Source organism: Halyomorpha halys, unplaced genomic scaffold (genome assembly GCF_000696795.3).
Source record: "Halyomorpha halys isolate HHAL.00 unplaced genomic scaffold, Hhal_1.1 Scaffold307.1, whole genome shotgun sequence".
Lineage (NCBI taxonomy): Eukaryota > Metazoa > Arthropoda > Insecta > Hemiptera > Pentatomidae > Halyomorpha > Halyomorpha halys.
This window is the reverse complement of record NW_027107991.1, coordinates 333,348-356,277: the sequence shown is the minus strand read 5'-3', so window position 1 is coordinate 356,277 and position 22,930 is coordinate 333,348. Positions and strand designations below refer to the sequence as shown.

The 22,930-nt window shown below is 30.4% G+C and overlaps 1 long non-coding RNA gene across 1 annotated transcript in view; it reads left to right on the top strand.

Annotated features, from left to right (window-relative positions):
* The first annotated feature begins 636 nt into the window (after positions 1 to 636).
* Positions 637 to 22,930, top strand: part of LOC106681065 (uncharacterized) — a 47,844-nt gene continuing 25,550 nt past the window's right edge. The window contains exon 1 of the long non-coding RNA XR_010843147.1: positions 637 to 707. This is a non-coding gene — a long non-coding RNA (uncharacterized lncRNA). The remainder of the gene's footprint in view (positions 708 to 22,930) is intronic.

Below are 22,930 nucleotides of genomic sequence, written 5' to 3'. Positions count from 1 at the left end.
TATATATATATTATTTATTTATTTTTTCTAATCTCTCAAATGTTTATTGAAATTAATAATTCATACAATTTTTTCAAAATATTTATTTCTAATTTGATTGGTTACATAAAAATCATTCGTTTATTATAGAAAAGGGATACGTCCAATCTTATAGACTTGTACGTTTTCGGCAAAATCGATTCTCTGAAGACAGATCTATATAGTAGTCGTAGGAAGTGAACAAAGGTGTTGGCCTAAGTAAATGAAAACCTATTCGAAATTATTCGTCAATATTAGAAAGGTAATAAGTACCGGATTTGTGATGTTTCTTAATTAAACTGAACAGATAGCAGCAGAGAAGTGAACATTTTAACACTGCAGTACATGGGTGTACCCAATGTTTGATAGGAGGCAGCTGCCCATAGAAGTAAAAAAAATATTAATTTATTAAAAAATATTTTTTTTTTCAAGCAAATACTAATTGTAATAACTAACTAAGCACTACAATAATTATATATAATTTTCTTAAAAATTTGGTTTCATTCCCCTTTTTCACGCTGAAATGTCACAACCTGATTGATATTGGGTGGCGGGGAGGGGGGGGGGCGCCTGGTTTTGATCTACATACGACTACTGCACCAAGGCCGTACTCAGTAGGTGCAGTAGTCGTGTGTTATTTGGAAGAAGTTAAACAAACAATTGTGAGAAATCCCTTAACAACTACTTTTGTAAGTACCTAAGAAATATAACATTTTTCTAAATAATAAATATTCCTAGGAACAATACACAAATAATATTTTTAGGAAATGGAAACGACAAATTATATTATATTAGGTTCTTATCAAATTTTTAAAAAATGGAGGACATTAAAAAACTAGTTATATACGAGATATAGGTGAAAGATTTACGTTGTTGTCCGGATTTATTGTGCTGGCCTGTAACAACTGATGAGAATATTTTCATGATTAGTATCCAAGACAAAAATACGTACTTTGTAATTTTAATCCTTGTACAGTTTTATATATTATATATACATCTTTAATAAATTTTATTACCTATTTTTCATACAAAGCATCTATTTTTAGATTTTTAATAAAATATTTTTATATAGATCGTGTTGTGAATTATTTGTATTCTTGTAACAGAAAATGATGAAAAATCTTGTTTAGTCTTTTAAATAAAATAATCATTGAATTATATATAATATTTTCAATTTCTTAAAACTGGTATTTATTTTTTAAATAAATAAAATGGTATTCTTGTTGAGCCTCAACACTCTAAATAATATCAATAGTCCAACGTTTCGGCCAATTCGGCCATCCTCAAGGATAATCTAACAATTAACAGCTTATTATACATTCATTTGTAACAATTTTAACACAACATTATTATTAATAATTTAACATAGCTTAAATGTAAATGTATACCTAACATCCGAATTTAAAAATGTTTTGTAGGCAATTCTGCCCAGGTCATTAATAACAAGTCAAATCATCCTATGAAAAAGTCAATTAGGAAATCATATTAATTATTAATAAGCTTATGCCTAGTAACCTATTTTATTATTTTTTAAAACTATTTTATTAAATTTTAGATCATCTTACACTATCAACTATCTTAGGCTATATAAACAAACAATTTTTAACCTTCCACACACTCTGGTCAGGCTTGTTATTAATTTATTTGAAATTCCTTTTTGGTCTAAATTTTAATTTAATCCATTATTAAAATTAATTGAAAATAGGGACAAAATATGTTTCATATATTTTTCATAAATTTATTTTACTTAAAATCTCTGCATTTTGTTGGTTCAAATAAAATTTACTATATAATTAATTTCCTCTGATACATAAATTGACTTAAGTATTTTTGAACATACTGTTTTCTTTATGTAAAATTATGGTGTTATCAAAATCAACTTTGTGCTGCACTAGTGCTGTTTTATTGAGATCCTTCTCCTTATTTCTTGTATCATTTCTGTGTTGATATATTCTATTCCCCAACAATTGCTTAGGTTTACCTATATAGACAGCTGGACAATTAATGTTATTAATGACCTGGACAGAATAGCCTGTAAAACATTTAAATTTGGATGTGAGGTGTAAATTTATATATAATGTATGTTATATTATTAGTAATAATGTTGTTAAAATTGTTACAAATGAAGCTGTTAATTGTTAGATTGTCCTCGAGGATGGCCGATGATATAGTGTTGAGACTTAACAATAGCATTTGTTTTATTTTAAAAAAAATTATTGAATTTAGGATACTATATTTAGTTCTTCCACACCAAATATTATGTTACCCAGATTATTTTAGAAAAGAAACAAGTTCACATTTTTAATACTTTCACGAATGAAGGTGAATCTAAAAAATTGAATAAATGTGTTTAATAATTTTGTCACAGAATTCAATGATTTTTTTAGAATTTTCGAGCATACGAATTGTAGTGTTGATAGTTTTTTTTTCTAGTCGATTGAAAAAAGCTATTTATAACGCTTATTCTATTTCTAAAATAAATATTGATAATTGATAATGAGTTCGTTGAACAAAATTAATCATTTGACTCCTATAAAATATGTAATATCGAGCAGGTCAAAACAAAAAGCCCACATTCTACTGCGAAATGAAAAAGTGGATGTGTCTTTGTAGCGGACACAGACAAATAACGCGAATATATCCACAATACTATCCCATAGATCGTTTCATGATATTGGAATCAGAGGGGAAATCAAAGGAACAAATGATTTCAATTCTATCACGTCTTTGTTTCTGATAGGCCAATTAAATATTACGTAGAACTTCCTGATCATGTCGTCAAATAACAGTATTATAGTAATTGGTAGATATGGAAAATGAAGAATGTTGTCAGTTCTAATAAGTATTTAATATTTTTACATGGAAGTATAAGTAATATCTTTGCGATGTTTTACAAGTATTTTAAGGACTATAATAACCATCCTAAGCCACCGCAATTCGTACAATATTATTGTCAGTACACTGAAGGAAGAGAGTAAAAGTAATTTCAGTGTATAAACAAAGTAATAGTAACGTCTTTGAAATCTTCTGCTTGAATATACGAATTGGCGTCTAATATAAGGGAGTGCGGTAGCCACGGGGTAAAGCGCGTAGCTACTAACTCTAAGGACCCGAGTTCGAATCCAGCTGGGCAGAAAGTTGTTTCTGTTACACTATAGCCGCGAGTCAACTCCTGTGGGTTCTGGAGCCCTCCTGGAGTCCACCTAGCTTCTTAAATTGGGTAAAAATCTAACGGTCGAGCGTGATTCTGATCACCTCCTTGCAAATCTCTTTCTTGCACAACCGCTGGTATATTAACAGTACTTGTTTACAGAGTAGTACTTTGTACACAACCCTGGCCCTTCATCAGTTGTAGCGGTACAGATTTTTTTTTTCATATGATGCATAATTTGTAATAAAAATAGATAAATAGCTGATTTGATTGATACTTAAACAACAGTCATAACTTAAGTAACAGTTTAATCAGAAAATGGTGGGAAAAACGTATAACTCAGAGAATGGCCAATTTTTAATAATTAACTATTTTATTTTAAATCGTATACATATTATAAACTTTTCACCGTTCATCATATTATCATCTCAAAACTGTTATATTTATACAATTTTACGTATTATGCCAGTTTATACCTGAGAGACCTCTCCTTCTTCTCTATATATTTCCTTATTCTCATTAATTCATTAGAAATATTAGCGATATCAAGTCCATTCATATAAACACGACATCATAAAGAAAGTTTATTCTACACGCACAATTAGAAAAGCTTCATACTTTATAAAGACTATCTTTAAGTAATGGTTACTTAAACAATAATTTATTATTATAAATACAACTTGAATTAAGACTCAGCTATACGTAATGTCATGAATTGTACTCGCTGAGAAATCATAGCAAGGTCGTACATGATTTATCACTGTACACCAGCGGGTCTGAATAATTAAAGAAATGAAAATTGGAAATAGGTTGAGCCGTTCGCTCAACGCAAAACGTTCAGAAATTCATTATAATATTTTTTTAAATATTCTGTACCCCATAACAACCTTGGCACTACCTCAGAAATACTTCATTTCATGCCTTTAAAGTACAGGGCCTAGTCTACCTTCCACAAACTTGACCAGGTATTGACGTCAGCGTCAAAATATTTAAAACCCAATTTGAACAGTTTCGATCCGTGGACTTACTGCCGAGTTCCAGAATTTAAAAATCAAAATTGAGATTGGTCACTTCTCTCTGAAATTCCCTTTATTTTGATACCACATTTGTCAAAATCCATCGCTCCTGACTAATCCGGAAAAGGGATTGAGGCTATCGTATTATATATTATTTAAACAATACAATCCTTTATGGATCATAATAAATATAATTGCTCACTTAACAGTAACTTAAACAATAATTTATATTACCTTATACCACAATATTATATTATTATATTAGAATCCAATATTATATTAGAATTATAATATAATAGAAATAGATAGGATATTAGAATACAATAGAATTATATGATTATATTACATTATTATATTAGAATCCGGAAAAGGGATTGAGGCTATCGTATTATATATTATTTAAACAATACAATCCTTAATGGATCATAATAAATATAATTGCTCATTTAACAGTAACTTAAACAATAATTTATATTACCTTATACCACGAGTGCGGTCAAATTAAACTCAAATAGTAATATATTTATATTTACTTTTAATAAATAATTTATTTATATTTACTTCTTTTCTCTTCGTTCTGCGTTTCAAAAGCCCTTTCTCCTGTCATATCTTTTATTCTGGTTTTATTTTCTAAATTTTCACCCCATACTTAATTTAATTAGATTTTATATTTACTATCCTTCCTTTTTCGTTTATATATCTTTATAAAATACTATTATATTTATGTATCTTATATGTGTTACCAACTTAAGTATGTTTATATTAATTAATTTTTTATTAATTTTTCTATTATTATATAATTTATACACCTCTGTATCCTCACTCACTTGGTATATTGTCTTTCTTAATCATTTATATTTATTTTATCCCATTATTTTAACTTTCTTTTTTATTTTCTATCCATGTAAATTTTAATTTTTTTTTTTTTAATGCTTCTTATCCCTTCTATTATCCATGTTATCATTCATTGTTTACCTAATTTTAATTTTTTTTACACTGTTTACTTTAAAATTATTTTCAAATGTAACTTACTTAACTGCCATCCCCACTCCTCCCAATACAAACGGTTCACTCTGACTTGACAAAACGGTTATGAATTCTGTTTCGTACATTTTTTTTTTCATCCTTTTTTTTCTTGATTTTATTTTTATCCCTTTTTATCTCTTAATTTGTACTTTCTATAATATTTCTTCTTTTTTATCTGTTACTATTTCGGTTTTCGTTTATTGTTTATAACCTTTAATTGTTGTTATTTAATTTTTACTTTTCATTCTATACTCTTGTAATTTTCCATTTACTTTTTTACTTATTTTAAGTATGTGTATCTTTTTTAGCCCTGCAACGTGGGGCGAAACGTTGGCTCAAATAAAAATAGTACAAAATATTACTATTTTAGCTTAATTTGACCGCACTCGGACCATATTCCATTTATTAATACACACGGTCAATCAGCAATCTTCCAGAATACTATGTTATATTTACTATTCAAGTTAATTAAAAACCTTTCTTAAATAAAAGGAAACCAAACAACCTATCCAAATATCAGTGTCATGAAGCACTAAAGTGACTGAACTTTTCACTAATCCTCAATTAGTTTTCTATTTTCCTAACATCGTGGACATTTATTTAAACCTCACTGTATCTTTCTACTTCCCTGTTTCTGAATAGTTATCAAAATTTATATCAGAATAGATGTCTGCTATTTATAAATATTTATTTCTATCTTTATATCAGTTTAAATTTAGTTTACACATAATTGTAGCTCTTTAAATTCACTCTATGCACTGAAATTCTTTACACTTTCTATATTTCTTGGGTAATAAATGATTTTTTTTTTGTTTGATACCTTCATTAAATAATTTTCAAAATCAAATTTATGATTTTTTAATATACTGTAATGGACCAAAACAATACTATTTTTATTTTTGTAATTTTCACAGTTAATTATATGTTATTTAATTCAGGTATTCAATTTTGTTTAAGTTTAATGGCCAATATGAATCTTATAGCAATTACTACTGACCATTCTGTAAGCAATATTCTTTTTATCTATGATTTTTACTTTATCCTTCAGATCGTAAGTGTATTGTCATATTCAACCTGTACATTTTTTATGTTATCCATTAATATTGCAATGTAATTAATTTTTTAAAACTGTATATTGTTATTTTGGGATCATTTTCATTTTTTCCCCTACACTACTAGTATTGTTTTTTCCATTACAATGTTAAAATTATCCTTGTAGTAATTAATGATTTTCTATTAAAATATTTCAATTTTATTTTTCTTTATATATATTTAATTTATTAATTTAACATTTATATATATTTAATTTATTTTAAAATTTTAAACAAATAATGAGGTGTATTTCAGTTCTACTCTGGGTGGTTTGAACTCACATGTGCTATTTTTTTATCACAAAATAAACTCCTAACACCCCTTATTCCCAGCAGGGAGATCCCCTTATCTACAGCAAACCCTTCAATTATGAACAATACCTCTCGCTTTAGCGAACAAACAAATTTCTTTTTCCTTATCTTTAAAGGAAAGTTGAAATAAAATTTTTAAAAAACATGTTTACACATGTGATACCCTGTAATTATTTTCGAAAACCCTGATCAAAGACTATTCTAGTGATTAGTCTTTTCACGGCTTATACACTTTGTTTTTTATACCTTTCTTTAGCCCCCCTTCCTCAGTATCCTCTAGTAGTTACTAAACAAGAGAGTAGTTAATTTTAAATAAAAGTTTTACCATTCTCGAGCATGTTATAAATTATAGACCAAGATAAAACATCAAAATATTAAGATCTTAACTTAATTATTACAACATTATTTTTTAAGTATCAGTATGATTACTTCTGTTTTTGAAATGAGTATAAATTTCAACAGGATTATTTTTAATTTAAATAAAACGTGATTTATAAGGCTCTGTGGTGAAACATCTTCTTAGGTCATTATCATCCCTACAATTTACATTATCATACCTATCTAATGTATATAACGAGAATTAAAAAAATAAATAAACGATATTAAACTAAGTGGTCATTTAAGGTCAGGGATTCGAAACCAACATTTTAAGACATATGTTATTTTATATTGATACTTATAATTTCATTTTATTTTTGTACTCATCTCTAGATTACCTTAGAAATTTTACATCCTAAGATTTCTTATTATAAAATCAAATGAAATTGAAATAGTTCTCATTAAATGCCATGGACAGTATTTTCACTTGTGTCCTGAGCTTCTCATTCAATCCTCACTGGCTTTTCAATACCTGTGACGCAGCAGGAGACAAGCTTTGGGATTACTTGGAACCATGCTTTGCCTGCCACATGAGGAGGCAAAGATTGAATCAGAATTCCCAAGCCTAAGTGTAAATATTATATATGTATGAGAGCATGTTTAGAGTTGAAATAGTTTTATTTTTATTTTCGCTAACTTCTATGTATATTATTTTGCAATCATTAAATTAGTATTATTATGCTTTACTAATGCTGTAAGATATTTCTTTAACTTATCTCGTTGTTATCTACATATATATGAGAGCAGGATAGCTCAGTATTAAGACACTGCGCTACTTACTTCAAGGATCCGGGTTCGAATCCTGTCGTGGCAGGTAATTGTTTATTCTGTTAGGCTGTGCCCCCACTGAACATATAAATTAAATTCATCTTATTCTAGTAATCCCTTATGTAAAATGCCTCTTTATTGGGATTCTATTATTCCTTTAGATACTTAGAAAAATATTTGATTTCCAGAGTAGAACTGTCAAGAGAGGAGAAGGAATATGTATGGTAGTATTAATCAGAATTTTGAAATAATTTAACCATACTAAACACTTAACCTATAGAACGGATTGACAAAAATGAAATAAAAAGGAGAAGAATCTTTTGTAATAAAAATTATTTAAAAACAGTTATATATTAATTTTTAAAAATAAAAATTGTTTTATAACAGTTATCCATCAGTTTTAAAAATAAAAATTGTGCAGTAACTGTTATTGTGAAATTTATTTTTAAAAAATAATAAATGTTTCTATCCCTGGTGGTAAGAAACTGCCAAAGAATTCTTCAAGTTAGTGATGAGATCAATTTTTTTTTTAAATTTTCAAACTTCTTTATTGTTTTTTTTTATACAATACAAGATATATACACTTATTTACATTGTTTCTTGGTTTGCCGTATGGCATTATAAGACTATTTTACAGAATCCGCTGAAGGCGGGTTTACATAGGTGGCATAATAGCCGGGGAGCTAACAAAGAATGGGGAGGGACCATTCTGACTGGTGGTGGTGGTTTGGTGACAGGCGATTCCCCATTGGAATCCGGTCTGCTGTGGTGGGATGACATTTTCCTCTCTGCAGTGTTCCATCAGGTGGTGGTTGATGAAGCCGTCCGTTCAGCATCACTCGCTGCATGGCTTGTGGCCAGGAGTTCGGCCTGTTCCCCTGATGTCAGGAGGTAGTCGCCTGATGTGAGGTGCACATTCCGCCTCTTGTTGAGGAAGGTCCTCATGAGTCTCCAGTACTGGTGATGATCATTATGGGTCCTCCGTAGCTGGTCATACCAGAGCGAGGTCTTCCAGTCCCGCATTAGGCTGGCTATCTGCCAGGTCATCACATTGATGGCCAGTGTCAGGCTGTAGTCATACGTGCACTGGAAGATGTTGCGAAGGTTGTTTCGCTGACCGATGAGGGCGAGAATGTGCTTTGGTGGTTTCCTAAAGGCGTTGGGCTGTGGCGTGAACTGGATGGTAACGTCGGCTGCATCCTGGATAGTGGTGGTGATGACCTCCACCACTGCATCCTAGATAGTGGTGGTGATGACCTCCACCACTGCATCCTAGATAGTGGTGGTGATGACCTCCACCACTGCATCCTAGATAGTGGTGGTGATGACCTCCACCACTGCATCCTAGATAGTGGTGGTGATGACCTCCACCGCTGCATCCACCTCCTCCGATGTCTGTAGTGGCGTAACCACAAGGAGATTTTCTTCGATTATGGACCTGTATCCTTTCCAGTCGGCCTTGTGGAGTCGGTACTTGCTCGCCGGTGGTATGGCTGGTGTACCTTCCAATGTATAAAGTACAGGCCGGTGATCAGACGGTCAATATGCCAGAGCCAGGCAGTCTGTGACTGTGTGGAGATCCCTGGTCAGGAGTAGGTCCAGCGTTGAGGTCCTCGATGGGTAGCCCGCATGTCGGAAGTTGTGCACCCCTGGATGGGAGACGGCCAGCCAGGTCTTGGAGATGTTGTATACTGCTTCTTCAGGATTTTGCCCATCATGTTGAGCAAAGTAGTCACCATTCCCATCATCTGGTCCATTCTGGAGACAAGCTGATTGATGAGGGTGTCCGAAATAGGGGAAGACGTAGAATGCTTCTCAGCCTGGGTTAGCTGTTGTTGGTTCGCCTGGGGAGTGGTCCCGTTATTCCTTTTATTCCGCCTATGGACTTTTAAGGGCGTCAGTGATGTCCTTAATTGGGTAGTCGACATCGAAGGCATGGATAACGAATTTCTTTGACCTCTTTGTTCCTCTTGGCGCGTGTGTGAGGAGCTGTACCGGAACAGCCCTTTTGCCTTCTGCCGTATGCGGAAAGGACACGGCAGTGCGAAGCGGATACGGCAGTTCTGCGCGGACACAGCAGTGCGGTACGCACACGGCAGCGCGTTACTGACATGGCAGTACGGTGCGGACAAAGCAGTGCGGGCACAGGAGTGCAGACACCGCAGTTATTGACTGATGGAATCAAAACAAGTTGAGGAATTTTTATAAGGGATCAACCGCACCAATGCCATCTAACCAGTTAGCGCTGCACTATGAAAATCACTTCTATAGAACGTAACATTTTGTTGTTTACTTGAGTGTCAATTTATTTGAGATAACGAAATAGATGTCAATTCACCGTCATTAAAAAGGGAAACAATTTAATAGAAATTCAAAAAGTTAATGAATTACTTTGAAATAGGTTTGTCAAAAGATTTGTGATCCCAATTATGCAAACACAAAAATTTTTGAATTCAAGAAATTCCACTTAATAAAATGTGTTAAGGAGGATTACTAATTTTATTTTATTTTTATTTGTATGATGTTTTATTTTTTGCAACTATTCATTTTCCTTTTAACAGATATCTAAAAAAGCAATAAAGTATTTTTATAGTCAATAGTATAATTCGTTTATAACTCTTTTGCCAATAATCTAATAATTTATGTTAAAGTGAATATTGAAAATGGAAAGAAAAAATAAATCTTAGTCTTTTATACCCCATTTTTATAAACGGAATAAAATCAGGAGTGCCGTATAGCATCACTATATAAGATTATTGTTATTTTTTCTTTACAGCTTCCCGTTAATATTTAACGACAGTTTTCAAGGAGCAATATCCAGTATTTTAAAGTATAGAATGAATTCTATAAAGTTTTTGATTTGATTTGAAGTTTTAGACAAATTTATAGGCTTATTTTTAATTAATATGCAAATATCATCTTCCTTTACCCTAGTTTTTCTAACAATTCCAACGATGTTATTTTTAATAATGGAGGTCTGGAAAGACATGACCAGCAAGGGTAAATTAAATTGAAAATTCCTCAACGGAATCACAATGAACTGAAAATTAATATTATTTCTCTCACTCACGAGCTAAGCCTTTACTTTAAACCAATTTAAATGTAAAAAAAAAATATATATTTTATACAAAAAATGGTGTAAATATTTTATATAAAAAAATATAGCATTGTATAACCGTTAAGAAAATTACTTAAATGTATATGTTTCAATCAGTTTTAATAAAACAAAATTATTTAAATGAATGCATAAAGTAAATATGCATGGTATATATTCCAAATATTTTTTCTTTAGGCTATGTTATGATGATTAAAAAACACTATACTTTTTTCTTTATCTTCATAAATAGCCAAAATGTAGGCGAAGAATACTAATCGGTCACAATTTTTTAACGAATTTGTAGATGGTAATGACTAATTACAAGCATCAATCAAATGTGACCTGTCAGTTAGGTGCCAATTATTAGAGACAATATTTTTTTTTTAATATAATATGACCAGTGATGCGCCGAGAGGGATGCGCTGGGATCTTATGAGCTCAGCTCTACCCCTCACACGTAGGGGATTGAATGGGCTCAGGGATCCTCAGGTCGATTGTGTAAATATCGTATACAGAAGTGTAATTGTGACCAGAGGTTCTTTTTTTTTAATCATTATTTCATTTTATTTATTTATTTTTTCATGCACATAGTTTGATTATGTTCATTTTCTTTATCCTTCTGTTTGTATATATTTCAAGAGAGATTTTATTTATTTTTATGTACTTTTTTTCATTCTTATATTATTTTATTTTAGTAAGAATGTGATCATTCATCACTACTACCTATTCCCCACAACGGTGTGGCAGATTGTAATGTCTATCAATAAGTAAAGTTCGTTTATAAAAATTTTAAAAACATATAATATGAGCAATCCACGGAGGTGATTTTGCCTATGCATACTGACTGACCTCTCGGAAACATTCTATCTCAGTTTATATATTGTAGTATAAGTGTGAGATACTACAATATATATATACTGATTTAATGGGAATAGTAGACATTGAGGAATATATATAAAATAAAATTTATAGATATAAGCAATAGAAAAAATATACATATTTTTAGTCGATAGGGTTAGTGAAATTAATTTATGTAATAAAAATATTAAACCATTTATATGTATGTTTCCGTATTATATGTAAATATTTCCGGAATGTAAGGGCTATTATCCAAAATTTATCCAAAATCTTTGCCAAATGATTTGGTAATCCGGTTTCTATCAAATGCTTGCAGTCTGTCAATATGTATTTTCTACCTATTGGTCTAGATGTTCCTGACATTAAGAATTCATGGGTTGGTCGAGTGTGTCCAATTCTTAATAGAATTAATTAATTAATAGATAAGAAAAAAATATGCTGAAATATGTTTGACGAAATCATTCGATTATAAAGGGTTTCATTAAGTTTATAATCTTTTCGTATATCTGCCTCAAGAAATCGCTTTCATAGCTTATGTAAGCTGTTATGTTACCAAGAAGTCCGTTTGGCTAAAAAATTATATAAGAAGTATATATAAATATATATAAATAAAGTATATGTAAATAAGTATATATAAATAAAAAAAATATATAAGAAGACGGTCAGGGTTGCGGTCAAAAGAGAGACAAAAATAGTTTACCCTGACCATCTTCTTATACATCAATTTTTATGGTCAACTGTATATACATATATACAAAATTATAAATAGTTCACATATTATAAAAAAAAAAGGATCTTCCTCGCAAATCGTTATTATTCTTTCTAATGTACATTGTCCTATAATTTTAAATTATTAAATGAGTAAATAACAATTTTTAATACATTTAAAAAAATGACAGTGAAAAATTTAAAAATAAAATTGCTATAAACTTTAAACCTGTATTACTCCTGCACAATTTTACCAAATTTTTTGTATCTTTAGAAAGAATAGTTTTCTCTCTTTCTGATACAAACAATAAAGTATAGAGTTGCTAGATTTGATGCGATAAAACGATACTCAATTATATAAAAAATAACCAATGATACATTGTATTGTATCTCAAGTTCAAATCGACCAAGCAGATTCCGATTCGTGCCATTTGGTATATTTTGTATTTTAATGACATTTTGAAACAATTAAAATGAAAATTTGAAGAAAAAATAACAAAATATAATTGACCAAAATTATCAAATCAGTTTTTCAAAAATATCATTTTGTAGACCTGTTATAAAAATGTATGACTTGTGCAGACCTCATTCATTCCAGAAGACAAGGCGTGCGTCTAATGTCTCTTTCGACACCATTTACATCAAATGGTTGAAAAGATAAAATGACTAATATTTTTTTTAATCAGTAAAATAATCTCTATTGATCTAAAATAATTGAAGATAAACCAATAGTGCGAAATGTATTGGGCAGGAAACTGACGACTATGTCATGAAGCACTATTGTTAATTGCTCAGCTATATATAACAGCAATAGTCGATCCAGTAAGATTCAAATTTAATGTAGAAGTAGCATTCAACCAATGATAATTATTCTATTAACGTTCCATGAGTTGTCAGACCTACATGACCCCGGCAATCCAGTTGAGTGTTAAAAACCAGAAATGACATAGGAATTCACCAAGCATGCTAATACCGAAGTGATTTTCTGACTCATATATATATCGAGCTGTAGTACGCCAATCAAAACCGTTGACACAAATGGCTATATCAACATTTAAAGCCAATTAAGGGAGCGCCTACCACATCGCTAACCTCTTCCATCCAATCAAGCTGCGCATATAATTCCTTTTCAATTATTATTCAACTTGAATTGAATAGATTTGCTCGGGGAAGAGAGTGTTGAAACTAAATATCATTAAGAAAGAGAAGTATAATAAAAAAGAGTAGTAAAATAGAGAATGCCTAAAGGCAATTACTAGCCTTTGCATACAAACTAAGTACCGTAGCCAAAGCAAATATCTATTCTAGGAGGCAGTTTTAAAATGCTAATCCAGTAGGCTGTCGGGTCTCATAATACAGCGCCGCCTGTCGGCCGATTTACTACGTACACAGGGGAAGGGAAGGGAGAGCGTTTCCCTCTAATTGGATACAGCCTTTACCCAATATAGTTAGCATATTTTTGAAATTTAAAACACTTTATTCTCTTACTGGAATATTTATTTATATTTTAATTATGTTTAGTATCATTAAGTACGTCAAGATGCTGGTTTCATTTTGAGAAGTTCACAAGAAAAATATAAGCAAAAGGGTTTGGTTACTAAACCTGTGGAGACGAAACATATGCCATCCAGTATTATATAGAATTGAGCTGAAAAGTGTAAAACATTTTAAATATTTTGACTCCATTATAACATTCAATGGTTTCTGTGACATGTAAATAATAAAGAAGGATTCCATGTGGTAAAAAAAAAGTAAATAAATGCTTAATTCAATAATATGAATAAAAAATATCATTTCTAAAGCAAAAAAAAAAAAAATATATGTACTCGTACTTTGTACATTGAGCAAATGTACATACTGAGCATTATGACAAATCGAGCAGAAACCTGGTCCATAAAAGGTATTCAAAGGAAGAAACTTTTAGATGCATCTCGTTGCAACTAGCGACTAGCAGCAGGAACATCCGGAATGCATAAAGTAAAAATGTAACGTAAGTAATGTAAAGTAAGAGAAAAGAACAGAAGAAAACAAAAAAACATTCTGAAAGAGATTGAGCAAAACGGCTGAAGCGATATGAACATTAAAAAAGAATACCGAAGAAACATTTTCAAGGGAATCATACAAGTGAAAAATATATGGTAGAACAAGGATAACTTTGCACAATGAAATGGAAGACTTTTTGATGGGCGATGGCTAGCGTGATCTAGTAGGTGGCCTTAGAAGCATAGGTTAACAGAACCCACTGTTTTGGAGGAAAATGTCAAAATCATTGATATGGATCAATTCACAATTAATTTTATTAGAAATAAGTAATATTTATTTATTGATAAATATTATAATCTACCACAACTTGGCAATAAGTAATATCGATAAACGATCATATCCGTACCAAATTTATAAATTAAATAAAAATAATAATAATAATAGATTAATGATTTATTATATTGATTATTTGAGAGTGATTTATTTTATTATCAACACAAAGACACTCGATCCAATTTTACTCTCAACATTTATTTCAAAAACTCTCCAACGTTTCGGCCATCAGGCCATTTTCAAGGAGAAAACCTTAAATATTGATATTATATATTCTTTAAAATTATTACAATTGCCCATGACATATAAAACTTTTTATAATTTAAACATAAATTATTATTTCTATTTAATCTTACTATCATCATTCACGAGGTTGAAGGTAGGTTCTGTTGTGAAAGATGTTAGTAAGATTAAATAGAGACAATAATTTATGTGAAAAAGTGTGTACAATTAGCCTACAAGAAACATTTTAAACAATATATGACATCAATATATAATATTTGTGTTATATTTTGACCGCACCTCCAACCATCTTCTCGTACAAGTCATCCACGGTGAACTATCTCTCATAACTATCAATATTTAAGGTTACCCCAATATTGAAATTCAATCAATATTGAAAAAGGCCGGAAGGCCGAAACATTGGAAAGTTATTGAAATAAATGTCGAGAGTAAAATTGGATCAAATGTGTTTGTGTTAATAATAATGAATAATAATTATAAAAAATAAGTAATAATAAAATCTCTATATGTATATAAACAGAATGAAAAAAAAAATTAACATTGTCAAACTATGTTCATGAACTAATAAAAAGACAATAAAAAAAGTAAAATTTTAAACATTCACAACTATAGATCATTTTATGTCCTTGTAAAAATTTTAATCTTAAGGATAGCTAAAAATGTTCAAATAAAAATATATCCAATTAATTTTATGCAACATACTTAATAATTCGTGCTCTTTACCAAGTCATTATAAGAAAACTTATTATGCATACAATGTATTTTTTCATGTACTTATGCAAACGAGAGTGATTTACAAATATTACCTCCGTCCTGAATACAAGCTACTCACTTTATTACCCAAAACGTTGGTGCTCGTTGTATAGTTCTAAATCTAAATGAATGAAGGCGGTTCATGTGTCTCACCTTTACGTGAGATACTTTACCAAATACAAACAAAATCTATAGTAAAATTGAGTGTCAGATATTCACGTATTACAAATTAAAAACCATTTTGGATAATTAGTCAAATTATAAATAATCGAGACACCTATTCGAGAAAACCATCCACGCTATTGATACAAAGGCTATTGGCAAAGCAAAATATTATAAACTTTCATAAGATTTATATTTGGTTCTATTTCATTTCATATAAGAGCAGAATAAATCTAAGTAATAAATAAAAGCAACATCATGCGCATTCGATGAAAAAAAGGTTGCTCTGAAACGAATCCCATTGAGTATATAGATCTCCCTGCTGGAGAACACCTGTTGGTTTTCTGGCGAGTATATTTTAACAGGCCTCATACAACACTGTCCCATTAACAAGTCCGATGAGGTTTAGCTTCCAATTTTATTTGTTGCCGAAACAGCAATGGACAGGAACCATTATTTAGGCTGATGCAAAAATAGAAGAAGAGCTCATCCGGGCAGAAAGGAATTAAACTTGCACGGTATCAGAGTTATAAAGAAATTAACCAATAATACCCCAGGTTCTGAACTGGACAACCAGGAACTGTATACAACTATCCTCAAATACATTTAAATTTATAAATAATTTTTCATATTCTGAAAGATACGACTACTCTCCCGTGAACTAAATAATTTTCAGACAAATGAAGAATAATGTTTAAAGAAAACTGTCAGTGAAAGAAGAAACGGCATATAATAGTCAGATAAATTATTCGCATTGAAATAGTCTAACTTGGTTTAAAGGCGGATTTAAAAAAAAAAAAATCTTCCTCTAAAGTACCTTTAAAAAAAAAATCTGTACCCAACCCATTAAGGGTCAGGGATAAAAGTACTGAACACAACGTACAAAGTATTGAGTAAGGAAGTACTGTTACTAGACCAACGGTTGTGCAATGAGGTGATTTGGTCAGAATCACGGTCGACCGCCAGATTTTTACCCAATTAAGGGTACCCAAGTTATGAGGCAGGGTGGATCCCAGGAAGGCTCCAGAACCCACAGGGTTGACGCACGGCTACAGTGTAACAGAAAACAATTATCTGCCCAGCTGAATTAGAACCCAGGTCCTTGGAGTTAGTAGATTCGCGCCTTACCACGGTGCTACCGCACTCCCCCCCAAGTACCTTTACCTTTGTTTATTTGAAAAAAATAACTGGTCTCATTGTTAGCATTATTAGAGAATTTAATAAATAAATAAAGGATAAAAAAGAAAAATAGAAACATTTGATTCTAACGATAAAAACCGAGACTATCCAACCTTTTCCAATAACTATTTTTTGTTAAACTGTTGTTTTCTTGGCAGAAGCAAAATTAACATCCGTTATTCCCACTCAAAAAATCCTAAAACACGAATGTGCAAAGGAACAAAAAATAATACTTTTTTGGTTCATAACCTTTGCCTTCTCTGGTCTGTAGATTTTTTTAATTAAAAAAATTTAATAATAAAAGGCATCCAAACTACACAAATTTCGGGGAGGCGGTGTGGTAAGTGAAAGTTGTTTGCGCCCAGACATCTTTTTTCAACATTACTAATAATTCAAATGATATATGCGTTTATTATTGTATGTTTAAGACTGTATCAACAAATAAACAAACATTACTAGAGAATGTTTTATTAATAAAAATCGTAAAAAAAAATAAATTAGTAATTCTTTTCAATTAAAAATAATTTCTTGTATAGGATGTCCTTGGTTAGATTAGTGATGTAGAACTCTGGAAGACAGACTTGAAATATCTTTAAAGCTACTTTGTTTCCGTGTCATTGGTAATAAAGTAACTCATTAAATGAGCAGTTTTAAACAAAGTAAGATTATTAATAACTCAAATGAAATGATTATTTCCCAGTACAGGAAATACAATAGCAATAGGTAAATCGCAGTAATGTATACTTAAAATATTATTAAAAAGTAGACATTAACTAAAGATCATCCTCGGAACGAGCAATGTAATGAAATAACCGGAGACGAGTACATCCTGGACACTAAGGAAATTCAGACAAAAGGAATACTTGTTCACTGCTCAAAATACATCAATGTCACCACAGCAGTTTGAGAATACAACATTCCATACATATTATTTATAAAGCTCCATTGGGGGCCTACACCTACGCCGTACACTGGCATTCCAGCCACATTTTGATAAATCTTGAAAAACACACCATCAACCATCAAGCCATCAATGTCTTATTACCTTTTACAGAAGGTCACTTCATTAGAGTGATAGATTTTTTTTTTATACGTGCACAAGAGTCCCGTTATACAATCCTACCTGTCCTAATAGAATAAATTAGCAATAACTTCCACAGCGGAGGGTCTACTTATTTATTTATCCAGAGATAAAATAGGCGAGAGATCAAAACATCAGTGTCTATATTTATTCAAGAGAGACGTCTGGTCTAATTGCAAGTCGCATCGCATCGGCGGCAAAAAAAAAAGAAAAAGAAAACGTCTCCACCAAGGTCGATTCGGAATGGAATTAAGAAATTAAAGAGATCGAATTGATGCTAGTTTACTCGCTATGAATAATGCAATATTTTTCTCGAGTTGATTTACTTCGTAATGTTGATGCACAGCTTCAACCAGAGTTGGGCAAAAATTATTCGATTGACAAGAGACGAATACTTTTTTATTGGAAGTTTTTATTCGATTGACGAGAGACGATTAAATTTTTATTCGAATATTTAAAATACTATTTGAATCGAATAAAAAATTAGTGGAATGAAAAATTATTCGAATACAAAATTAGTAGAATACATATTATTAGAATAAAAATTTGATTTTTTTTTTTTTTAAATTCACTTATTTTTTTTACCACATTCAATTTCTAATGTATGAGGGTTCTATTTCACATATTCAGACGAGTACAAAATGAAAATGCTATCGATTTTAAGATCCCATATCGATTTATTTTAACTTTCTTGATTTCTTTACATGTTACGGTCCCTTTATACGTTCTGAGGAATGCAGAATATGAAAAAGATATCGATTTTAAGATCGCGTATCGATTTATTTTTACTTTTCGGATTTCTAACATCTTAGGGTCCCTTTATATGCTTTGAGGAATGCAGAATATGAAAATTATATCGATTTTGTGATCGCTCATCGATTTATGAACTTTTCTGATTTCTAACATGTTAGGGTCTCTTTATATGTTTCAATATATGCCAAAAATGAAAATGCTATTGATTTTATGATCACGTACCGATTTAATTATCGCGTTTTGATTTATTTTAACTTTCTTGATCCCGAACATGTTAGGGTCACTTTATATGTTTTTGAGATATGTAGAATATGAAAATACTATCGATTTTAAGATCACGTTTCGATTTATTTTAACTAAGATAAGAAATATGCATATTTCAAAACATAAAGAGGCCCTAACATGTTAGAAATCAGAAAAGTTAAAATAAATCGATAGTATTTTCATATTCTACATATCTCAAAACATAAAGGTACCCTAACATGTTGGAAATCAAGAAAGTCCAAATAAATTGATAGGCAATCTTAAAATCGATAGCATTTTCTTATTCTACATATCTCAACATGTATAAAGACACCATAATATGTTAGAAATCAAGAAAGTTAAAATTAATCGATACGCGGTCTTAAAATCGATAGCATTTTCATATTCTACATATCCCGAAACATATAAAGGGACCTTAACATGTTAGAATCAGAAAAGTTGAAATAAATCGATAGTATTTTCATATTCTACATATCTCAAAACATAAAAAGGGACCCTTATATGTTCGGGAAGAAGAAATCAGAAAAGTTAAAATTAACCAATACGCGATCATAAAATATATCTATGTATAGTTGTAAGACAAAAAATGTCGTCTTTATACAAATACAAACGTATTTGGATGGTTAATCATTTAATTTTTTGGAATAAGAGATTATTTTTCTATAAAATGGACGAATATAAAAGTATTCAAATGGTTATTCGATTTTGCCCAAATAATTGATTCTTCGTGTAAAATAATGACGAATAAAAAAGTAATCGTATGGTTAATCATATGTTTTGTCGAATGAATAAGTATTCGGATAGTTAATCATATGTTTTGTACGAATAATTGATTATATTATTAAGTTGATGATTATATCGATGATTATATCGAATTAATTGATACTCGAATAATTTACGAATAAAAAGTATTCGTCTCTGGTCATTCGAATAATATTTTCCCAACTCTGGCTTCAAGACAGTGGCGATTTCTGGTGGCCATAATTGTGTGAAAATAATCACCGTCCGGAAGCATATTTGTTTGGAACATAGAGGTGAACTTCAAAGATTAATAATAATAATAATTTATTAATTATAAAAAGACACACATAAAACGATTTATGAACAAAGTAATGTTCCGAAGCAAGAAGGTTACACCTTTTGTAGAAACAGAAAATCTCCACCACGATATGATAGAAACTAAAGAGGAAACCTGGGGTGCGCGCGCATCACAAAACTCTCACTTACCACCTAGAGATAAAATTAATCCACTTATAGTTTAAAATAGCTATTTCTTTATTATTTTGGATGAGAATCCCCTTATAGATATTTATTATCAAGCTACACTTTAATTATTTTTTGTTTTTGCCGTGAAAAAAAGCAAGCTACCATTAATGTTTTGTCTTGGCGCCATTTCCACATAAGCATAGGCTAGACTTATCAACTCGGCATGAGTGTAATTTTAATTTATTTCGTTTTCTTTGTTATTTAAACGATTATCTACTATAGTAGAAGAGCCGGGGTGAAAAAGGAAGTTATTTTTTAAATTTAAATTTTTTATTACTGTAATGAAAACTATGTATAACTACTACTAGTCAAAATTGATGAGTTTATACAAAATATGAGCCCTAATAGAGCTATTTAATAGTTCAATAGTTTCCGAGATATAGCTTTTTAGAAAGCAACATTTCATTAAACATGCACTGAAAAATCAGTAGTTAGTGAATTTATTTTGAGAAATCTATATTTCAAAAACCATTTGACATAAAATTGTTTATTAGCACTCAAATGAAAGCTAGTTTAACTTAATATAAAGTAGTCTATCACGTTTATCTTCGTATGAGTAGTGGGTTTTCAAATTCGACAAAATGCTGATTTCTAGTTGTTCGGACAAAAATATTATTTATGAAAAAGTATATTTCAGGAACCATACCACGTTTAGATGTCGGCCTGCACTCAAATTAAAGCTAGTTTAATGTACTAGAAAGTAGTTCATGACGTTTATCTTCGTAGGTGTTGTAGTTTTTATGATATTTGACAAAACAAATTCACAAAATATTGATTTATAGTTATTCTGACATACTTTTTAGATTTATGAAAACAATATCTCAGAAAGTAATAGACCTACAGGTATCCGCCAACACTCAAAATAAAGTTAACTAAATAAAAAGTACTTTATGACACGTATCTTCGTAGAGTTAGTAGTTTTTATGATATTCACATATAAATATGAATCTTGCACATGGGATTATGACTCAACAACTAATAATTAATTAATTTTAGCAAATATCATGAAAACTACTTCGTCTACGAAGACAAATGTCATAAACTTCTTTATAGAAAATCAAATTAGCTTTAATTTTTATTGACATCTATACGTCGAATGGTTTTCGAGATATAAATTTCTCAAAATAAATTCACTAACTACTGATTTTTCATATTTTAGCAAATTTACTCTTATTTTAGGTACTTAGAAGTTTTTACAAACATAAAAATAAAAGAATAAGTTGAAAAATATAAGCGTAAAATTAATATATAAAACTTATCACGCAAAATTAAGTTAAAGAAATTTTAAACCTGTATACTCAATACATACCATAATTATTTATATAGCTTAGCATATAGCAATACTTTCATACTATGTAAATCTATAATGTTTGTGTTTTCTTCATAACCTAGTGGGAAGTCCCATCCTAAGGACGGATTTAATCACTCTCCCATCCTCTTCCTTTTCCTCTTATTCTTTGAACATAATATTTATTTCCGTTAATTTATCATTTGAGACCGGGATAACTCAGTGGTAAGGCACTAACACTATGGACCCGGGTTAAAATCTGGTTGGTACAGATAATTATTTATTCTGTTACAGTAGCCTTGAGTCAACCTTGTGGATTCGGGGAACCCTCTGGGGTCAACCCAGTATCATAAAATGGGTACCCTTAGTCGGGTAAACGGGTAAACATCTGGCGGTCGAGCGTGATTCTAACCTCCTTGCACAACCGTTAGTCTAGTGCCAGTATTTCCTTACAAAGTACAGCCCCCTGACCCTTCATGGGTTGTACGGGTACAGAGTTATTTTATTTATTTATTTAATTTATCATTAAACGTTTAAAAAAATTCCCCCAATTTTTAAGTAATTGTTAAAATTATAAAAACTTTCAAATAAAAAATTACTATTAATAAAACTTATAAATTAAGACGGGTTAAGTAGAGGTTATGCAGTACCCACAATACCAATCAAAGAAACCTGCAAGCGTTGAATATATAGATAATTCAGAACAGGTAACGAAATATAGACTCTAAAATGCCACTCATACCCTCATACCCCCTCACAACTTAAAATGGATGCAGGGCGGGGTATATTCAGTACATACAATACCGATAACAGAAAACTACAAGCGGGTTTTATCATTTTAGATTTAAATTCTAATCATCATTAATTTTATTTGTTCTAATTTCTTTTTTAAACTATGTATTTCAATTTTCAACACTAGGAGTGAACATAAATGAAAGTATATAAAGAGATGAATATTTTAATTATATCAAAGGTAAACAATTTTTAATTTATTTTTCATTTCTATATGCTTATACCTTGGAAGTTAAAAATATCAGATATTGAAAATATCTACGTTAAAAATATCTACGTTGGAAGTTAAAAATATCAGATGAAATAATAGGAAAAAGAAAAAAATATATTATATACATTCAATTCTTAAAAAATATAATATACAAATAAAATTGATTTATTTTCTGTACTTACCTAATAAGTGTTTTAAC